This window comes from Bos taurus, chromosome X, assembly GCF_002263795.3.
Source record: "Bos taurus isolate L1 Dominette 01449 registration number 42190680 breed Hereford chromosome X, ARS-UCD2.0, whole genome shotgun sequence".
Taxonomy (NCBI): Eukaryota; Metazoa; Chordata; class Mammalia; order Artiodactyla; family Bovidae; genus Bos; species Bos taurus.
Window position 1 is genome coordinate 133,760,533 of NC_037357.1, and position 22,973 is coordinate 133,783,505.

Below are 22,973 nucleotides of genomic sequence, written 5' to 3' on the forward strand. Positions count from 1 at the left end.
ATCAATGAGGGCTCATCAGGATGATAACTGCTGATAGAACATTAGGGACCTCTTCGACCGTGACTTCAGCAGACGGATCACAAAAAGCATTGCCACTTATTGCCTTGCTCTGTCTGGGGTCACCTGGCTTCTGGGGGAAGCCAGTTCTCATGTCACGAAGACAGTTAAGCAGCCCCATGGAAATGTATTTGTGATAATTAATAAGAACGGAGGCTTCCTGACAACTAGCGAGCACCAACTTGACAGCTCTGTGCACACCTCTTCTTGAAACTGCATCCTCCTTCAATCCCAGTCAAACCTTCAGATGGCTGGAGCCCTGGCTCAGGTCTTGACTGCAACCTCACAGGAGACCCTGAACCAGAAGCATACAGATAGGCTGCTCCCAAATGCCTGATCCTTTGAAATTAGGAGGTAATGGTCATGATGTTTTAGAGGGCCAAGTTTCAGTGCAACGTGTCCCACAGAAGCAAGAACTGTATATAATAGTCCAGCGCCCACCAGAACTTCCTTTGCAAAGTCCCCTGCCTGTTTGCTAGTCGATTATAATGTTTGGGCTACAAAAGTGCCCACATAGTATTTTCCATCCAGGACATGAATGAAAAGTGAAAGTGAAAGTTAAGGTCGCTCGGTCACGTCCGACTCTTTGCAACCCCATGGACTATACAGTCCGTGGAATTCTCCAGGCCGGAATACTGGAGTGGGTAGCCTTTTCCTTCTCCAGGGGATCCTCCCAACTCAGGGATGGAACCCAGGTCTCCTGCATTGCAGGTGGATTCTTTACCAGCTGAGCCACCAGGGAAGCCCAAGAATACTGGAGTGGGTAGCCTATCCCTTCTCCAGGGGATCTTCCTGACCCAGGAATTGAACCAGGGTCTCCTGCATTGCAGGTGGATTCTTTACCAACTGAGCTCTGAGGGAAGCCCTGGACATGAATAAGTATTTTTAAAGTACTTAATATGTTAAAAGTACTAAGGTACTTTTACTAGTAAGGTACTTAGTAAAGGTACTTTAGTAAAGGTGCTGAGTACCACTCAGTAATTCAGTACTTCTCAGTATTTATTAATTTGGAAACATCAGACATGATGTGAGAATGCAAAGACCAAAGGTGACATGGTATGTAAAATGTAATTGAGATCAGAAATGCAATTGAATTAAAATGAGCGTGTCGGCTCCAGGAGCCAGACGTTTCCCCGCTGAGTTTATCTGAGACCCTGGATGGATACGATAGGCTGCTGGAATTGGTATAAGGTCTCCTTCATCCTGCTCTTTACCTTTTGAGGGTGAGATTTCTTTCCTTCCCACTTGCAAAGGTACAATATGAGAGCCCTTCCCGGGAGCCAGGATGGAAGCACGTATGTTGTAGGTGAGAAATTGTGTGTTTCATTGTAGGTGAGGAATTGTATGTTTTGTCTGTAGAGTGAAGGATTCACAGGTAGGACACGCGGGAGAGGCAGATTGAGCAGGTTAGCATCCAACCTGGCCCCCTGGATCCTGGACAGGCCGTTAATTGTTCTGCATCTGTGTGCTCGTTTGTGATTGGGGAGATAGCAGAAGCTTCTTGTGAGGGTTTGATAAGATACTTTACTGGGCCTGCCTCCACTCTATTCTGTTTTTGTTGTGGTTATGACATACAGTTCAGTTCAGTTCTGTTCAGTTGCTCAGTCGTGTCCAACTCATCGCAACCCCATGAACCGCAGCACGCCAGGCCTCCCTGTCCATCTCCAACTGCAGGAGTCCACCCAAACCCATTGAGTCGGTGATGCCACCCAACCATCTCATCCTCTGTCGTCCCCTTCTCCTCCTGCCCTCAATCTCTCCCAGCGTCAGGGTCTTTTCCAATGAGTCAGCTCTGCGCATCAGGTGGCCAAAGTATTAGAGTTTCAGCTTCAACATCAGTCCCTCCAATGAATACCCAGGACTAATCTCCTTTAGGATGGACTTAGGCAGAGGAACCAGAGATCAAATAGCCAAAATCTGCTGGATCATGGAAAAAGCAAGAGAGTTCCAGAAAAAACATCTATTTCTGCTTTATTGACTTTTGTGTGGATCACAATAAACTGTGGAAAATTCTGAAAGAGATGGGAATATCAGATCACCTGACCTGCCTCTTGAGAAATCTGTATGCAGGTCAGGAAGCAACAGTTAGAACTGGACATGGAACAACAGACTGGCTCCAAATAGGAAAAGGATTACGTCAAGGCTGTATACTGTCACCCTGCTTATTTAACTTATATGCAGAGTACATCATGTTAAACTTCTGAAAGTAATTGCATTATTAAAGACAAACACCATTATAAGGGACAGCTCAAACAGCATGCGTTACAGTGCAGAACAGAACCTGAGCCTGATGCAACGCAGCTGATATTTAACCAAATCAAATCACAATGTGGTGACGGGCACATTCACTTAGTGTGATTAAAATAAATATATGGTCATGTATACACCAGGATTACCCTGAGTTTTTACCTGTACAGTTAGCACAAAGCATATTTTCAGCCTGATTATCAATTGCTACAAACATAATAAATTGTTCCTGTGGCAGACAAAGCTAACATGAAATATAATCTTCCCTGTCAGCCCTGGAATGAAAAACTGAGAAACTGTGTCATTTGGAAGGATTTTGCACAACACGTGAACAGTTTTTGAAAATGCAGTGCCTTCATACTGTGGCTTTGTTTTTCTTTCTAGTGACGACAGCATAACAATTTAATGTTAACTCCTCATGAACATCTCTGACGTTCAGCTTATTTACTTTGGAAGATGCAGGACAGAAACAGCGTTGAAATTAATCGGAAACTCTTGATAGAATGGGGGATGCCAGACATCCGAAGTCGCTGACGGTAACGCTCACGGTTGTCCCTTTGGGTGAAATTTACTCCAAAAAATAGAAACTCTGTCCATAGGAGACTTTGGAGCCTGAAAATCGGGTTTCGTTTGCAAGTCGATTCATCCTGGTTACTTAGGATTATCTGATAAAGATTAGGAACAGAGGCCCATCTGAAGCTCCTGCCTACCTGTATCCCGCTTCCTTCCCCCAGGGACTCTGCCTTCCTGCTCATCTGCTTCTGTTTGTACTCTGCAGATCCAAGCCACATTTTAATAAGGATGGTAAACATGTTTTGCCAAGCACCCAGCCAGCCGGAAGACCGCCGGCAGGTTTGCGGTGTCATTTTACTGAAAATACTGCAGGCGTTTTTTTTTTTTTTTTTAGGAATATATTTACATAAGAGGGAAGGCTTAAAGTGAGAGAGAAAGGCAGCTTTCTTCCAAAGGCTTTGATCCTGGCAGGCATCCGGGAAAACCTTTAATGATGAATTGTTCTTCTTTGCTCACGCCCAGGGGGAGCTGAGTCAGGTCTGCAAAGAGGAATACGGCGTATGCCACGCGCAGTCTGCCTCCTGTTCCTTTCCCCTCTCATCCATGGCTGAGCCCTATGTGGGCACCTGCCTACCTACCAGGAGGACATAGTTCCTCGTACAGGGAGCAGGTCCCTCTCTCCTACTCTCTGAGCTGATCCAATTTTATTCGACTGTTTTTCTGTGCTGTGCTTGCTTCATGATTTTCTCAGTTTGGCTCAAGGGACCTTATTATTATTATTTTTTTCCAGGAGCAAACCTGGGAATACAAGAAGTTTGGGTTTAGTGTGCTAAATTGAAGGCTTCCCTGGTGGCTCAAATTTAAGGACTTCCCTGGTGGCTTAGACGGTAAAGCGTCTGCCTGCAATGCAGGAGACCCAGGTTCGATCCTTGGGTGGGGAAGATTCCCCTGGAGAAGGAAATGGCAACCCACTCCAGTATTCTTGCCTGGAGAATCCAATGGACGGAAGAGCCTGGTGGGTTACAGTCCGCGGGGTCGCAAAGAGTCAGATGCGACTTCACTTGCACTTTCTTTCATGCTAAATTTACGACCAGCATGGTAGTGGAAGGTCAATACAGGAGATGTAGTGGCTACTGCGTCCTTCTGACTCAAGCTCCAGGTGTGAAAAGTTTCCTTGTGCCTCCTAGGAGCATCCCCAGGTGGCACTAGTGTTCAATACAGGAGACACAAGAGACTCGGGGTCGATGCTCTCGAGAAGGGCATGACATCCCACTCCAATATTCTTGCTTGGAGCATCCCATGGACAGAGGTGCCTGGCGGGCTGCAGCCTACGGGGTCGAAAAGAGTTGGACGTGGCTGAAGCGACTTAGTACGAGCTTGAGACCAGACCTTGGCTACTTGGGTGAGAGAACACACATCACCACCTTGAAGTGGTGATGGAAGCGCACTGCCAGCCCGGGGTTCAAAGTCTCTGTCTTGAGAATGTTGTTGCCTCAGTTCACAGTGGAAAAGAATGACCTCTGTCTTGAGAGAGGCCCTTCACACCAACGTGCGCTCGTGCAATTTGTTAGCTCTTGAAAAGAGAATCGATGAGTGTGTATGGGGATGTCTGTGTCTCTGTATGGCTGTGCATGGTTCAAAGATAAACTGAGGCATGTTAACAATTTCAAGAGTCTTAGTTGAGCAAACATTGATTTGAATCAGGCCGTGCCTAACCAGAAGTGGTTGGGAGTACTCCACCAACAGGCGTGAGGTAGACTTTGATAGAGAAAAGCAGAAGCAAAGTTAGGAAATTGTTGGTTGGTTGTCCCTTAAAGCCCAGTTGGCTATTTGGGGTTGGTTGTGCTTAGGTTTCAGTTTGGTGACCTTGAGGCCTTCACAGGCTTAGATTTTGGTTTTTGACTAGGCCTCCACTGAATTAGCAGAAATAGATGTTTTTCTGGAACTCTCTTGCTTTTTCGATGATCCACAGGATGTTGGCAATTTGATCTCTGGTTTCTATGCCTTTTCTAAAACCAGCTTGAACATCAGGAAGTTCACGGTTCACGTATTGCTGAAGCCTGGCTTGGAGAATTTTGAGCGTTACTGTACTAGTATGTGAGATGAGTGCAGTTGTGTGGTAGTTTGAGCATTCTTTGGCATTGCCTTTGTTTGGGATTGGAATGAAAACTGACCTTTTCCAGTCCTGTGGCCACTGCTGAGTTTTCCAAATTTGCTGGCATATTGAGTGTAGCACTTTCACAGCATCATCTTTCAGGATTTGAAATAGCTCCACTGGAATTCCGTCACCTCCACTAGCTTTGTTCGTACTGATGCTTTCTAAGGCACACTGGACTTCACATTCCAGGATATCTGGCTCTAGGTGAGTGATCACACCATCGTGATTATCTGGGTCATGAAGATCTTTTTTGTACAGTTCTTCTGTGTATTCTTGCCACCTCTTCTTAATATCTTCTGCTTCTGTTAGTTCCATACCATTTCTGTCCTTTATCGAGCCCATCTTTGCATGAAATGTTCCCTTGGTATCTCTAATTTTCTTGAAGAGCTCTCTAGTCTTTCCCATTCTGTTATTTTCTTCTATTTCTTTGCATTGATCGCTGAAGAAGGCTTTCTGATCTCTTCTTGCTATTCTTTGGAACTCTGCATTCAGATGCTTATATTTTTCCTTTTCTCCTTTGCGTTTCGCTTCTCTTCTTTTCACAGCTATTTGTAAGGCCTTCCCAGACAGAAGTGATGGGACCAGATGCCATGATCTTCATTTTCTGAATGTTGAGCTTTAAGCCAACTTTTTCACTCTCCACTTTCACTTTCATCAAGAGGCTTTTTAGTTCCTCTTCACTTTCTGCCATAAGGGTGGTGTCATCTGCAAAGCTGAGGTTATTGATATTTCTCCCGGCAATCTTGATTCCAGCTTGTGTTTCTTCCAGCCCAGCGTTTCTCATGATGTACTCTGCATATAAGTTAAATAAGCAGGGTGACAATATACAGCCTTGATGTAATCCTTTTCCTATTTAGAGCCAGTCTGTTGTTCCGTGTCCAATTCTAACTATTGCTTCCTGACCTACATACAGATTTCTCAAGAGGCAGATCAGGTGGTCTGGTATTCCCATCTCTTTCAGAATTTTGCAGTTTATTGTGATCCACACAGATGGGAACAGTGTCAGACTTTATTTTTTGGGCTCCAAAATCACTGCAGATGGTAACTGCAGCCATGAAATTAAAAGACACTTACTCCTTGGAAGGAAAGTTATGACCAACCTAGATAGCATATTGAAAAGCAGAGACATTACTTTGCCAACAAAGGTCCGTCTAGTCAAGGCTATGGTTTTTCCTGTGGTCATGTATGGATGTGAGAGTCAGACTGTGAAGAAGGCTGAGTGCTGAAGATGCTTTTGAACTGTGGTGTTGGAGAAGACTCTTGAGAGTCCCTTGGACTGCAAGGAGATCCAACCAGTCCATTCTGAAGGAGATCAGCCCTGGGATTTCTTTGGAAGGAATGATGCTAAAGCTGAAACTCCACTACTTTGGCCACATCATGCGAAGAGCTGACTCATTGGAAAAGACTGATGCTGGGAGGGATTGGGGGCAGGAGGAGAAGGGGACGACAGAGGATGAGATGGCTGGATGGCGTCACTGACTCGATGGACGTGAGTCTGGGTGAACTCCGGGAGTTTGTGATGGACAGGGAGGCCTGGCGTGCTGCGATTCATGGGGTCGCAAAGAGTCGGACACGACTGAGCTACTGAACTGAACTGAACTGACCTGAAGTCTTGTTTAGAGCCTCGTTGTTTCGTTAATTTAACAGTGTGCCCGTGGGTGCATCTGTCTGTGGGCACATGTGTGTGTGCATGCATGGGTGTATCCAGATTTGCGTGCCTTCACGTGTGTGCACGTGCAGGCACACAGATGTGTATATGTGTATCCACTGGTGCATCTGTGTCTGTGCATTTACACATGTTTATATTTGTCTATATTATGCATGTTTCTATTTGTTTATATATTGGGCTTCCCTCATAACTCAGTCAGTAAAGAATCTGCCTGCAGTGCGGGAGACCCAGGTTCGATCCCTGGGTTGGGAAGATCTCCTGGAGAAGGAAATGGCAACCCACTCCAGCGTTCTTACCTGGAGAATCCCATGGACAGGGGAGCCTGGTGGGCTACAGTCCATGGGGTCACAAGAGTCGGACATGACTTAGCAACTGAAGAGAGAGAGAAGAGAGAGAGAGAGATTTGATCATTGTGCAGAACCTGTCATAACCTCTCCTTTAAAGAAAGCTGAACGCCAAAGAATTGATGCCTTGAAACTGTGGTGCTAGAGAAGACTCTTGAGAGTCTCTTCGACTGCAAGGAGGTCCAACCAGTCCATCCTAAAGGAGATCAGTCCTGGGTGTTCATTGGAAGGACTGATGTTGAAGCTGAAACTCCAATCCTTTGGCCACCTGATGGGAAGAGCGGACTCATTTGAGAAGACCCCGATGCTGGGAAAGATTGAGGGCGGGAGGAGAAGGGGATGACAGAGGATGAGATGGTTGGATGGCATCATCAACTCGATGGACATGGGTCTGGGTAGACTCCGGGAGTTGGTGATGAACAGGGAGGCCTGGTGTGCTGCGGTTCATGGGGTTGCAGAGAGTCGGACACGACTGAGCGACTGAACTGAACTGAGCCTTTGTCTTCCCGCTACGGCTGCGTGCTTGATGTTTGTAATCAGAAATAATTTCGAGGCCCCCCGAATGCTAGATGGCAGCTTCATGGAGTTAATGGGTCAGGAGGGACAGGCTGATTATGGAAGAGAGAGGTGATTGAAACATGACTCCCAGCAAATCAGGGGCAGCAAGGGGAAGGAAGGTGTCCTGGGAGCAGGTTGCCTCCCCTGCTCGCTGGAGGTGGGAGGGTGCCCGTTGCCTGGAGACGGGGGTGAAGGGCTCAGGTAACCAAAGCTGCTGTGGGGCTCCTGTGAAGGGCCCCAGCTGGCAGGGGTGAGGTGTCTGCAGAGCTTGAGTGGCTCCATGCCATGCACTGGGCTTCAGCTTGCTGTGCAGACTGTAGGAGCTGCGTAGTTATGGGTACAGAGGACAAACCAGCTCTGCAGTGACCACCACGGGCTGTCTGCTCAACCACAGAAAGAATAACTGATCTTGGACATGCTCCTTTTCCACTGTGTCCCTCTCTATTTGTTTTCTTTTTCTATGCACTCTCCTTTCTCTTCACCCCTTTCCACCCCTCCCCTCTCTCCCTTCTTAAAAAAAAAATTAAATACTTAAAAAATCATTTTTATAGGCAACTCTCATGTTCAGATGAAAAATCTGGCACAGTATTTATCTTGAGACATCACTGTGTTTTTCCTGGAGATGTAACATTTACTCCTCAAACTTTCCTTATCTTTATTCCCATATTTTGCTTAATTTCCTACTAAGCCTTCTTTTCTTCTGAGATTAGTGTAATCTTTACTCAAAAACTAGGTAAGGATAATACAAGAAAAGATACATAATTTATGTATCATTTCACTTATAATTTGCAACCCCATGGACTGTAGCCTATCAGGCTCCTCCGTCCATGGGATTTTCCAGGCAAGAGTGCTGGAGTGGGTTGCCATTTCCTTCTCCAGAGGATCTTCCCGACCCAGGAATTGAACCTGGGTCTCCTGCATTGCAGGCAGACACTTTACCATCTGAGCCACCAGGGAAGCCCATAATATATAATACACTGTAATAATTGTATATAATACAAAAATATACTTTTTGTATACTTTTCATGTAGTTAATTTATGTAGCTAATACTTTATTTTCAAAATAAAGTATAGATATAAAAGTATGGATATAAAAAGTATATCTATACTTTGTATCTATACTTTTTGTGTAGATAAATAATATAAATAAATATAAACAAATAAATCTAACAAATATGAATTGTAATAATATTATTAATATATTATCAATAAATACAATAATAAATATAAATAATATAGATAATATAAATAAATTCTGCCTGATAATCCTATACATAAATATATATATAAAATGTTGAATTCATGTAGCTAATACTTTATTTTCAAAATAAAATATAAATATATGGATACAAAAAGTATAAGTATACTTTGTATCTCTATATATATATATTTATGTACAGGATTATCAGGCAGAATTTATTCCAGGAGTGCAATGATATTTAACATGGGAACACTTTATCAGTGATGCATCCTACATCATTACACTAAAGGGCAAAATCAAAGATTTTAAGTACATACAGAAAAAGAAAAATTGATACAGTTAAACACCTCATCATAATACCTTTTTGGGACTTCCAGTGGCTGAGACTCCGAGCTCCCAATGCAGGGGCCCAGGTTTGATCCCTGGCCAGGTAAGTAGAACCCACATACTACAGCTGAGAGTTCACAGGCTGCAGCGGAGACCTGGTGTTGCAAAATAAATAAATAAAATATATTTTTATTTTGTAAAAAAAAAAATTTGTAAAATATTTTTAAAAATAAAGGAAACCTTTTATTAAACTAGGGACTGGAAGAAATTTCCTCAACCAAATAAAGATTATGGCTACAAACCCTTCAACTTTCAACACGCTCCCTTTTAGGAGATCTAGGTACCTATTCTCTCTATCGTTTGTAAGTCGTCTTCTTAAATGTAAAATCTTGAAATACCCGCTACTGCCGGTCAGTATCATCCGGGCCGAGGAGGCTCTAAACTGCATATCTGGCTGGCACAGTTCAGTTCAGTTCAGTCGCTCAGTCGTGTCCGACTCTGCGACCCCATGAACCGCAGCATGCCAGAACTCCCTGCCCATCACCAACTCCTGGAGTCTACTCAAACCCATGTCAATCGAGTCAGTGATGCCATCCAACCAGCTCATCCCCTTCTCCCGCCCTCTATCTTTCCCAGCATCAGGGTATTTCCAATGAGTCAGCTCTTCGTATCAGGTAACCAAAGTATTAGAGTTTCACCTTCAACGTCAGTCCTTCCAATGAACACCCAGGGCTGATCTCCTTTAGGATGGACTGGCTGGATCTCCTTGCAGTCCAAGGGACTCTCAAGAGTCTTCTCCAACACCACAGCTCAAAAGTATCCACAGAAATACAAGCAGCTGACCAGGGTGCTTTAAAGAACGGTTGATTTATTAGCGCTGGCTGTGCTCTGTGAGTCATGTGACAGACAGTCAAGGTGAGGCTGAAAGCCACCTCGCTTCCTCGGGGCTTTGCAGGCGGTCTCGGTGCTGTGTTTGCCTTGCCACCCGTCACCCTTAGTCCTCAGTGAAAGCCTTGCTCAGTTTCTCTCCAGTCACTGGGAGATGGTGTGAGCTCTCCTGAAGACGGCACAGTACCAGGAGGCTGTGATTCTCAACCGGAGAAGCCGGCCTCCCATCTGAGTCCAACGTGTGCCGGAGCCAGACAGATGTGAAAGGAAAATTTGCAGCAACATAGCTCTAGTGAGACAGCACTGAAGGATGAGCTTGCAATTGGGATCTCAGCTCTTCCCCATGGCTTATTACATGCAACTCTAGGTGGTTTTGCAAGAGTGGGTGAGGGGGAGCTGGTTGGAAGGATGCCGTCTTGGGGGACTTCCCTGGTGGTCCAGTGGCTAAGACTCCACCCTCCAAATGCCTGGGGGCTGGGTTCCATCCTCAGTCAGGAAACTGAATCCAACATGCCAAGAGTTCACACGCTGAGACTAAAGATCCTCCATGCTGCAACGAAAATCATGGCATGGTTGGAACACAGGTTGCAAAGAATTTTCAGACACAAGAGTATTTCAGAAACGAGCGATGTATTAAGAGGAAGCAGCATAGCAAGTTCAGCTGGCCGACCTCCTGATGGATCAGGGAGAGGCAACCCCTTTGGTGGGGTAGAAGCCAGTTTTTGTAGCCTAGGACAAAGCAAATTGCTGCTGGAGGGTGACATTGGGTGATTGGTTAGGCTGCTATAGGGTGAGTAATAGGGTGAATGAAAGTGTCAGTCGTGTCTGACTCTGCAACCCCACCAGACTGTAGCCCGCCTGGCTCCTCTGTCCATGGGATTCTCCAGGCAAGAATACCGGAGTGGGTTGCCATGCCCTTCTCCAGGGGATCTTCCCAACCTGGGGATCAAACTCAGGTGTCCTGCTTTGCAGGCAGATTCTTTTAGCCACTGAGCTACCTGGGAGGGTGGGTATTTCTACTTACAATGAGGTCAGGGAGCCGCCTGGTTTAGATCAAGGAGGGGGTGAGGGGGCTCATAGCAAAAGTTGCTATGGGGCTCAGTCAGTTCCAAGATGACCTGGGTGCAGGGCTCTCTGCCTCCGTGGCCTTGGTACAAAACTCTAAATCTGTGACCTTGATGGCGGGCTCCATGGATTGAAGGTCCTGCTCGCTGCAACTGAGACCTGGTGCAGCCAGATCAATCAAAATTTAAAAAAAAAAAAGAAAGAAATATGGGGGACCTGTTTGGGACACTCTGGAAGCAGGTGGAGCCCCCCTTGGTGTTCCAACCGGTCCTCCTCCGGGGATTTGCTGATTATCGTTGGCGCTGAAGTTTGGGACTCTTGGCTCCACCGAGCTCTGCAGTCTTTGCAGATCCTGAGGTCGCGTTCTTTCCTCCCACAATATGATCCCTACCTAGCTGGGCCCAAGGGGGTTGAGCAGCAGGGAGAAGGCAGATACTCACAGCAGCGGGGAGGGCACGTGACAGACAACTCTGGTTGCTACCCACGTGGTCATCAGTGCTCCAGCTCTTTGCCATCAGGGTAAAGGCTGACAGCTGGGTTTGTAATTATTCCCGAGCAGCACATTTTCTCCTCAAAGGGTCACAGCTTGGGAGATTCCACGGGGAAGAAGCTGGTTTTTCAGTTTGACTACAAACTCCAGATTCTTCCTACCCACTCCTTACCTGGCAGGCTCCTCACCCCTAGGAGGCCAATGTAATGAAAATTGGATGCTGAAGCAGGAGGCAGGGCTCTGGGGTTGTCTCACTGGCTTTCATTTCAGCGATGGCCTCAGGCAGGTTACTGCAGGGCCCTGTGAGTTCACTTCAGAATGACCCAGTGCTTTCCTGGCACAACGTGACTTCTTGTATCAGGCTGTTCCACAGTCTGGTGGATTTCGTGATTAGAAAGTAATTTCATTCCCTAAAGTATGCTAAAGACCAGGCTATGTGGGCAGAACCTCCTTTCAGTGGCCGCCGCCTCCCAGCTGAGACTTAAGAAAACAAAAGAAACAATTTGGCGTGATAATATTAGCAAATACATCTTCCATAAGCTCTGTCTTCACGCCTTTTGAATTGCATTATCTCCTCTCCGTATTGTTGACTCACTTGCATAAAGGATTTTGCTGTACAGAGTGGGGGAAAATTATTTCACACTTGCTTTGATCGGAAATCTGTGGAGGTAGTTAAACCATTCAGTGTATTCAAATGTGGTTAGCTCTGCTAAGGGAAGGGAGAGACGATCAAATTATTAGCATAAATCAGGAGGCCTAAGTGCTGTCCTGAATATTTTCAGATGGATTTAGAAAGCCGTTTAAATGTAAGAAGGTCAAAGATGCTGGGAACCTAAAGCATGGGAGTTGTTCATTATTTTAGCAATATTCTCATGTGTCATCTGACATCTAGATTATGGAAAGCCAAAATTAAGTCACCATGACAACCATCTGTGCCATTAATTCATTATTATGAGTTAATTCGGATCAGGATCTTGGCTACATGATGAAATGTTTGGTCTTTGTTCTGCGTGAAGACCGTTCGGTGGTAATTTTCCAGGTTTTGGATTTGGGCAGCAGCTAATGTTGCCTTTATCCCCTCCTCCCATTAAAAGGCATAATCACTTGATTACAGAATTTGTAACGTCACATAATAGGTTTTGGCTTACAATTTTGGGGGGCGGGGGAGGGTTGGTGCCAGTGGTATGTCCCTGACCTAATAAAATAACTTGTTTTTCAAAACACCTTGAAACTTTGAGGATTTTATTCACTGAACTTGTTTTTCAAAACACCTTGAAACTTTTGAGGATTTTATTTACTGATTATATCAAATTGTTGCCCAGGGATGTATATGGGTGTCAGGGAAATTTGTGCAAGTGAAAGAGTAGTTGGTAAACCACAGGTAAATTATGCTGAAAGAGCAAAAAAAAAAAAAAAAATTGATTAAAAAATATGTGGTTTCATCGGGTGGCAGTCGCTTACAAATGACAGCAATAGTTGGCCAAGGTGTAGTCATGAAATTAGTTTGATGTGGGAAGCTAATTATATCCTGTATCTTGGGACATACTAGCTGGCCTGCAGGGAGCTATGGTGGGCCCCCAGGAGTAAGCCTGCAGGAGCCTTCTGGGCAGGTTGTATGTGGAAGCCAGTAAAAAATAAATAAATACATAAACATGATAAAAAAAACAACTCATGATTTAAAAAAACTCATGATAAATTATAAAGCTTTAATGCAGATGTAAAAAGTTCTTGATAGTTTCCATCCGTTGCATCATTACTCTGTCAAATTATGTTGAGCGTGTGTGTGCATGCTAAGTCTGACTTCAGCTGTGTCCAACTCTTTTCGACCCCATGGACCGTAGCCCTCCAGGCTCCTCTGTCCCTGGGATTCTCCAGGCAAGAACACTGGAGTGGGTTGCCATGCCCTCCTCCAGGAGATCTTCCCCACCCAGGGATCGAACACTGCCTCTCTTGGGTCTCCTGCACTGGCAGGCGGGTTCTTTACCACTTTACCACTTTACCGCCAACCTGGGGAATCCAGTGTTAAGTATACAGAAGAGTAGGTGAAGGACGAGGCTGAGTTTAGGAATTCAAGTATGGAGTTGGTGAAAACCTTGAAGCACGTGTTTTGTTTTCAGGCAGAGAAAAAGGATTCATAAACCAGAAAGTGTTGATGAAATCAGTCAATCTATATATGGAGGCGGATAGGTAGGAAATAGATTCATGACTTTTTATCCCAGTGTGGAGAGATCACCAGAAAAGATGGACTAGTGGGAATTATTTTTCGGCTTTGAGCTCAGACAGACTTGTTAAATGCTGGCTCTGACTTTGTTATGGCAGCCCGGGGAAGCTGGTGTGTAAAAGAGTGAAATGCTAAATTACCGGCCAAGGAAGTGGTTTTGAATCCCAGCTGCGGCAGCTGGAAAGCAGCGGTGTTTATACATGAGATGGAGAAAAGCGTCATGGAGGCAATCAAGCGCTTGGAAGAAATGGTGGAAACCTTCCAGATCATACAGAGGCCAGAGGAGTCCTTCTTCTGCTTTGTACTTTTGCGGTTGAGCGAAAACTTCCGAGTTCACGCAGAGAAAAACAAGGGGGCCTCCCTGCTGCAGTCCACGGGGTTGCTAAGAGTCAGACACGACCCAACTACTGAATAACAACAACAACCCCTGTTCCGAAATCACTGTAGCTGTTGCATTTACTGAGATCCCTGTGTCGTATGAACTGATGAACATGAACTGCAGAAGCAAAGGAAGTGGATGATTGCTAATCTGTAACTTGGTTTAGCCAGAAACACGGAAACGCCTGAACGCTGAACGTACTGCACCCAGAGAAGCGAAATGTGGCGTATTTGACAACAGAAATGAACCAGTCTGGCTTAGACCAAGGGTTGGTTAACTTGTACCAGGAAGGGCCAGATAGCTAACATTTTGAGCTCTTTGAGGCGCACAGTCGGTTGTAAGGATTCCACTTGGCTGGTGTAGTGTGGAAAGCAGCCAGAGAAACATCTAAGCAGATGAACACGACTGCGTTCCTGTAAAGCTTGGTGCATGGACACTCAGATTTGAATTACATTTGACTTTCTCGGGTCATGATGATGGCTCAGTGCTAAAGAACCCTGCTGCCAATGCAGGAGATATAAAAGACACAGGTTCGATCCCGGGATCGGAAAGATCCCCTGGAATAGGGCATGGCAACCCACTCCAGTATTCTTTCCGGGAGAATCCTATGGACAGAGCAGCTTGGCTGACTATAGTCCATAGGGTCACAAAGAGGCAGACGTGACTGAGCGCCTTCCACCCAACCTATCCTGCTCTGAGCCACCACCATCTTTCTTCTGCAGCCCTCTGAACATTACTTTTACAGATAGCAACTGTAGTTAGAAGTGATTTTTTTTTGTGTGTGGGAATTAAGGGATATAAAGAGGTCTGCAGATGAGTAAGAATTATGAGAGAGCAGAGGAGCTGAAGCAGAACCAAGTGAAGTGAAGGTCGCTCAGTCGTGTCCAACTCTCTGCAACCCCGTGGACTATACAGTCCATGGGATTCTCCGGGCCAGAATTCTGGAGTGGGTAGCCTTTCCCTTCTCCAGGGCAATCTTCCCAACCCAGGGATCGAACCCAGTTCTCTCGTGTTGCAGGTGGATTCTCTACCACTGAACCACTGGGAAAGCCCAGAGTCAAGCAATTTATCCTGGGGTCATTGGCAAGAGTACTGGAGTGGGTTGCCACACCCTCCTCCAGGGGAATTTCCCCAACCGAGGGATTGAACCCAGGTCTCCCGTGTTGCAGGCGGATTCTTTACCAAGCTGAGTCACCAGGGAAGCCGGAAGAAGGACCAGCTGGTCTGTTTATCAGTGACAGAAGACAGGAGGAGGAGAGAACCGTTTCTGAGTGAGGCAATCAAATCTGTCTTGGTCGGTAAGAATTTGGTGAGAAAATTCTCCCTGGGCTTCCAGGCTGTGTGGCATCGCTTGACGGAGTCTTGCCTCTTGCAGGGGTCTGGTGGGTGAGGACGATGGAGAGGTAGGCAGCATAGAAGGTTCTTAGTTGACTTGGATGGAGGGAGGGAGAGAAGCCAGCTTTGTGCAGATGCCTTTTGAAGGCCTGGAGAGGCATTTTGTTGAAAAGCAAAATAGCGTGACTTCACAGTGAGGGCCAGTCAACCTACCCCGGAGCGATAACGCGAATGCCTGGGGAGGGTTTCAAAGTTCAGGTTCTGATCCTGTAGTTCTGAGTGGGGCTGAGATCCTCCACTTGTTTTATTTTGTCTTCTTTCTTTTATTTTTAGGCTTCCCTGGTGGCTTCGATGGTAAAGAATCTAGCCTGCAATACGGGAGACTGGGTTTGATCCCTGGGTTTGGGAGATCCCCTGGATGAGGGCCTGGCAACCCACTCCAGTATTCTGGTCTTTTTTTTTCCTCTTCTTTCTTTTTTAAAAATTGAAGTGTTGTTGACTTACAATAGAGTGCTACTTTCAGATATAGTACACCGTGATTCAGTTATTTTCGCAGTCTATAATCCATTATAGGTTATTACAAGATATTCGAAATAATTCCTTGTGCTATACTGCACTTTTTTTTAAATTAAAAAGAGTAAAAAAAAATTTGAAGGATAGTGGATTTACAAATGTTGTAGAAGGGACACAGGGGCTTCTGTGGTGGTGCTAGTGGGAAAGAACCCACCTGACATCGCAGGAGATGTAAGAGACACGGTTTCGATCCCTAGATTGGGAAGATCCCCTGGAGTTGGGTCTGGCTACCGGCTTCAGTATTCTTGCCTGGAGAATCCCATGGACAGAGGAGCCTGTCCCCCTGGACAGGGATACAGTCCTAGGGAGTCGCAGAGCTTCAAAGACGACTGAAGTCGCAAAGCTTCAGAGATGACTTGGCACGCACACATAGAAGGGAATGAATCTTTTTCTTTCTATGTATCAAGTGTGGGATTTTAATTCCTGGAGCAGGGATTGAACCTGGGCCCGTGGGAGTGAAAACACAAAGCCCTAACTCCTGGACCCCCAGTGAATTCCCCTCTGTGTCTGTAATGTAAATCCTTGTTGTTTATCTACTTTAAGTGTTTGTGTGTGTGTGTAGTTTGTAACTGTTAATTCTGTGCCCGAACCTGCATTTCTAAGAAGCTCCTGCTGCTGCTGCTGCTAAGTCGCTTCAGTCGTGTCCGACTCTGTGCGACCCCATAGACGGCAGCCCACCAGGCTCCCCCGTCCCTGGGATTCTCCAGGCAAGAGCACTGGAGTGGGTAGCCATTTCCTTCTCCAATGCATGAAAGGGAAAAGTGAAAGTGAAGTTGCTCAGTCGTGTTTGACTCTTCGAGACCCCATGGACTGCAGCCCACCAGGCTCCTCTGTCCATGGGATTTTCCAGGCAAGAGTACTGGAGTGGGTTGCCATTGCCTTCTCCTAGGCTACGCTGATTCTGCTGGTCTCTACAGAAAGCCAGGGACTGAGCTTTAAATCATTAAAAAAAAATTTGAGGTGCAATTTGCATAAAATAAAGCTAACGATTTGAGGGTGAGCAATTCATTGGCCTTGAGTAATTCACAGCATTGTGCAACCTTGGAATTGTGCAGGGTTTAGTACATTCACACATTGTACATGTGTGCTAAGTCGCTCAGGCATGTCCTACTCTGTACGACCCCATAGACTGTAGCCCCGCCAGGCTCCTCTGACCATGGGATGCTCCAGGCAAGAATACTGGAGTGGGTTGCCATTCCCTTCTCCAGCGGATCTTCCCCACCCAGGGATCGAACCTGCGTCTCTTAGGTCTCCTTCATTGGCAGCAGATTTCTTTAACACTAGCGCCACCTGGGAAATCCGGGTACAAACCACTGCCTCTACGTAGATCCAAAGCATTTTCATCACCCCCAGATTAAACCCTGTATCCACTAGAGAGTCACTGCCTTTTCCCCTCCCTAAGCTTCTGGTTATCCCCAGTCTGCTTTCTGTCCCCGAGGATTTGCCCCTTCTGCATATTTCATCTAAACGGAACCATAAAATATTTGTCTTTTTAGGTCTGGTTCCTTTCACTTAGCACAATGTTTTCAGGGTCCATCTACATTGTGGCCTGTGGCAGTATTTTTTTTTTTTTTTCTTTTTATGGCTGGATAATATTCTATTGTATGTATAATGCACCATTTGTATATCCATTCAGCTTTAAATGGGCATTTGAGTCATTTGCACCTTTTGACAATTGTGGTTAGTGCTGCTCTAAATGTGTGTAAAAACGGTGCATTTTTCTTTGCTTAGAAGGTCACTGTTTCTGCAAGTTACAAGTTGGTTTGGGAGTAACTGATTAGAGGAGACTCATCCAAGGTTTGACACTCTACTATTCCAATTCAAAAAATAAGTCTTAAGAACAGATTTCCAGGTGTTCTAAATTGTTATATGTGGTGAACAATCTCCTTTGGAAAACAACAAACTTTCCAGTTGTTTATTCAGGAATCCTGGTGTTTCAGGCACAAAAGGGACGGTGAACACAGCTGTGTGTAATGTCACAGGAGATCAAGAAAGATTTCTTCTCAGAATTCTTTCAAAGATTCACCAGGCTTCAGAGACACCTACATTTGTGCCCCACAGTGGAGCTGACTGCCTGGCCATGAAAAGTACAGTTTGAAGAGTCTCTCTCTCCCCTCTGCCTTCCCAGGTGGCTCCGTGGTAAAGAATCCCTCTGCCAGTGCAGGAGATATAAGAGACACAGATTCCATCCCCGGATCGGGAGGATCTCCTGGAGGAGGACGTGGCAACCCACTCCAGTATTCTTGCCTGGAGAATCCCATGGACAGAGGAGCCTGGCAGGCTGCAGTCCAGGGGGTCGCATAGAGTTAGAATCACGTGGAAGTTCGGCCACAGTGAAATGCACCTGTCATCTTGGGACCCAGAGAGGCGTCGATGCTTTTCTGGAAGTTCGGTGCATGTGTCTGTCCTGCAGTCACGCTGTCTTTTTCAAGAAACAGGGCTAATTTGCTCTGAGATATCATCAGGCCTCATCAGCTAAAGTCTGAAAGGGAGACTGTGCTGGGTGGCGCTCACTCCAGACTGAAGCCTCTGATTAAGATTTATCCCTGATTTTCTGCAGAGCCTCGGTTCCCATCTGGCCTGGAATTGGCCCCATATGGCAGGGCTTGTCGGCAGGGCTGGTGGGAGTGTGTGCGCCCCTCTGCTGTGGTTGTGGGCAGTGTGGGGAGGGTGTACAGATACTGAAAGCCCGTCCAGGATGTTGTGATGAGGCGGGTCCTAAACGGCTCATCAGCAAATGGCACAGAGAGGAATCTTCAAGGGACTTCCCTGGTGGCCCAGTGATTAAGGCTCTGCGCTTCCAATGCTGGGGACAAGGAGTGGATTCAGTCTCTGGTCGGGGAACAGATCCCACGTGCCTTGTGGTCCAGCCAGAAAGGAAAATTAAAAAAAAAAAAAGAAAGAAAAAGGGGGTGGGTGGGATCTTGGAGATGGAATGTGGAGTGCAGTAGAGTCAGAACCAGGGAGCTTGAGACCAAGGGGTGACGGAGCCTGAGCTTGGACATGGAGCTCTTGCACCAGGACCGATTGATTCTTGTGCTTTCTCCTTGCAGCTTCATGGCCGGAAGGCCCTTGGATAGCAAGCCTGGAGTGTGGGAAATGCTGTCTCCTCACAGGATGGATGCCGTCAGGTGAGTAGAGACAGTCGACTGTGCACATGGAGATATTTGGACGCCGTACTTAGCATTTCATGGAAGCATTCCATGTCTCCCGTGTAGAGAGACCTGGGAAGTCGTTTCAGGCTGGATGGAGCAAGGCGTTAGAAACAGCTCCCAGTATTAACAAAAGAAAAAGAGAAAACAGGTAATAAAACTGCAGGGATGAGAGGTTCAACTCTAGAAAGTCCAACTGCGATTTCTAACAGGACCCCTGCTTCCGAATGTATCGTTTAACGGGGAAGTGAGGCCAGTGCTCAAACTCTAATAATCCAAACCATAAAACTGATCCAAAATAAACAAGCTGAGGGACTTCCCTGGTGGTCCAGTGGGTAAGACTCCGAGCTTCCACCGTAGGGGATGTGGGTTTGATCCTTGCTCGAAGAACTAAGATCCTGCATACTGTATGAAAACCAAGCAAACAAAGCAAAAACAAACACATTACATATAAAATAAATAAGCCCACCAAAAAACTATATGTGTTTGTAATACACTTTGTTCAGTTCAGTCGCTCAGTTGTGTCTGACTCTTTGTGACCTTATGAACCACAGCACGCCAGGCCTCCCTGTCCATCACCAACTCCCAGAGTTCACCCAAACTCATGTCCATTGAGATGCCATCCAATCATCTCATCCTCTGTCGTCCCCTTCTCCTCCTGCCCTCAATCTTTCCCAGCATCAGGGTCTTTTCCAATGAGTCAGCTCTTCACATCAGGTGGCCAAAGGATTGGAGTTTCAGCTTCACCATCAGTCCTTCCAGTGAACACCCAGGACTGATCTCCCTTAGGATGGACTGGTTGGATCTCCTTTGTACATAATACATTTATATCTGTACTAATGTAATATGTAATTTCACAGTTGGTTGTAAAAGATATTACGACTGATTTTGCAACACACTATATTACAGTCGAATGCTTATTGCTCCCCCCGCCATTCTTCCAAATGTTTTAATGAAAATATTATCCTTGCAGCTCATTTTTCTTGACTATATTTCAAGAAAAAGTATAAATTCACTCAGCCTGGTTTATAAATTACTAATTACACATCATAAATGAAAATAGTATTTCCAAGTCAGTTTGTCCTTGGAAAGCTTTGCTTTACTGGCAGGTTTCAGCCGGCACATTTCATGGTGTTTATCATGTTTTTTAAGTATGTCTGGACTAGCTCCGTCTGCCAGGCAGCAGAGAAATAGCCCTGCTGTCTCTGATTTAAACTTTAATTTGCCCGCAGTTGTTTAACCATACGAGGGGAAAATATTCTTTACCCATGTTGAAAATCCAGGGCTCCTGCTTTTTACTTTGATCTGACGTTGGAAACACTTCCGAGTGAGGCGAGATACAAAGAGTGAGAAAAGATACGCAGATGCGTGGCAAAGAAGACGCGTGAGACAGTCTCTGTCTCTAAGGAGCCTGTAATCAAGCAGAGGCATGTAAGAGAGAAATACACGAAAAAGATACCTAAGAATGACAAGCAGAGAATTAGGGTAGTCAGTTCTTAAGCACTGGAAAATAGTTTGGGGTAGGGCTTACGAAAGGTGCTTAGAAAAGGAGGTGCAATTTGAGTAATTTACTTATTTAGTTTTGAGTTGAAATATAATTGATTTGCATCACTGCAGATGGTGACTGCAGCCATGAAATTAAAAGACGCTTACTCCTTGGAAGGAAAGTTATGACCAACCTAGACAGCATACTAAAAAGCAGAGACGTTACTTTGCCAACAAAGGTCCGTCTAGTCAAGGCTATGGTTTTTCCAGTGGTCATGTATGGATGTGAGAGTTGGACTATAAAGAAAGCTAAGCACTGAAGAATTGATGCTTTTGAACTGTGGTGCTGGAGAAGACTCTTGAGAGTCCCTTGGACTGCAAGGAGATCCAATCAGTCCATCCTAAAGGAGATCAGTCCTGAATATTCATTGGAAGGACTGATGTTGAAGCTGAAACTCCAATCCTTTGGCCACCTGATGTGAAGAGCTGACTCATTGGAAAAGACCCTGATGCTGGGAAAGATTGAAGGCGGAAGGAGAAGGGGATGACAGAGGATGAGATGGTTGGATGGCATCACTGACTCCATGATTAAGAGTTTGAGTAAACTCTGGGAGTTGGTGATGGACAGGGAGGCTTGGCATGCTGCAGTCCTTGGGGTCACAAAGAGTCAGGCAGGACTGAGGGATTGAACTGAACTGATAGTTGATTGAGGTAATTTCTGCTGTACAGCAAAGAGACTCACCTCTCTCTCTCCACACACACACACACACACACACACACACACAACACACACTCACTCACATCATTTTTCTTTCAACATTTTATACTCTTTGACAATCTTTTAAAAGTACATTTATTTATTCTTGGCTTTGCTGGGTCTTTGTTACTGGGTGGGCTTCTCTCTAGTTGCAGTGAGCGGGGGGCTGCTGTCTGTCTGTGACGCACACTGCTTCTCACTGTGGTGGCTTCTCTTGTGGAGCAAACACGCTTGAGGAGTTGCAGCTCGTGGGTGCAGCAGTTTTGTGGCTGCCGGGCCCTAGAGCACATGCTCAAGAGTTGTGGTTCACGGCCTCGGTTGCTTTGTGGCAGGTGGGATCTTCCTGGACTGGGGATCGAACTCGTGTCTCCTGCATTGGCAGACAGGTTATTCACCACTGAGCCTCCAGGGAAGCGCACACATTTTTTTTTAATACTCGTTTACATTATGGTTTAACCCAGGACATTAAATATGGTTCCCTGTGCTATACAGTGGGACCTTATTATTTATTTGTTCCATATATGATGGTTGAGGGAGTGAGTGAAAGTCATGGACTTCTCCAGGCCAGAATACTGGAGTGGGTAGCCTTTCCCTTCCCCAGGGGATCTTCCCAACCCAGGGATCGAACCCAGGTCTCTCGCATTGCGGGCAGATCTGTTACCAGCTGAGCCACCAGGGAAGCCCAAGAATACTGGAGTGGGTAGCCTTTCCTTTCCCCAGGCGATCTTCCCAAGTCAGGGAGTGAACCCAGGTCTCCCGCATTGCAGGCGGATTCTTTACCAACTGAGCTATCAGGGAAGCCCTATGTAGGATGGTTGGTATTTGCTAATTCCAAGCTTGCACTCCGTGTCTCCCTCATCCAGGGGCTGCAGTTGGTAACACTGTGGATTTGAAAGATGAGGCAGAGTAAGTAGGTAGGACATTATAGACAGGCGAGACAGGAAGGCTGTGGAATCAGTATCTCCCACATCGAGCCTTTCAAAGATTGGATATTTAAAAATTCCAGGAACTTGCTAAAAGTTCTTAGCACTAAATCGTTACCACTAAAAAATGCTAGGTGTATCCTGTCTTTTCTGCTGTTCTTCTTCCATTTCCATTTCCCCCCGCCCCACCTCTAAACTACAATGAGTTAATTTTGAAGAAAGTCAGGCTTTATAAAATGCCAGAATACATTTGGGCCATCTTTTCCCTTTTAAACACAGCTTTAAAGTATACCAAGTTTTCATCACTAATTACTTCTCTAAAAAAGAGAGAGCTATTAAATGGAAAATAGGGAAAGAAAGTGAAGGGAAAAAGACCTAAGGAACCAGAGTGTGTGCTAATATTGTGTATTTTTGTTTTTTTGACCCCCGTGGACTGCATCTTGTGAAAGTGAAAATTGCTCAGTTGTGTCTGACTCTTTGCGACCTCATGGACTACACAGTCCATGGAATTCTCCAGGCCAGAATACTGGAGTGGGTAGCCTTTCCCTTCTCCAGCGGATCTTCCCAACCCAGGAATCGAACCAGGGTCTCCTGCATTGCAGGTGGATTCTTTACCAACTGAGCTACTGAC

The 22,973-nt window shown here is 45.8% G+C and overlaps 1 long non-coding RNA gene and 1 other non-coding gene across 2 annotated transcripts in view; both read left to right on the top strand.

The window, feature by feature from the left end:
• The window catches only part of LOC132344370 (uncharacterized), a 54,305-nt gene extending 38,108 nt beyond the window's left edge, over positions 1-16,197 (top strand). Inside the window, exon 3 of the long non-coding RNA XR_009493620.1 lies at positions 15,287-16,197. This is a non-coding gene — a long non-coding RNA (uncharacterized lncRNA). The remainder of the gene's footprint in view (positions 1-15,286) is intronic.
• Positions 3,687-3,758, top strand: TRNAC-GCA (transfer RNA cysteine (anticodon GCA)). The gene has a single exon. It is a non-coding gene; the product is annotated as a tRNA-Cys (tRNA).
• Positions 16,198-22,973: the final 6,776 nt, after the last annotated feature.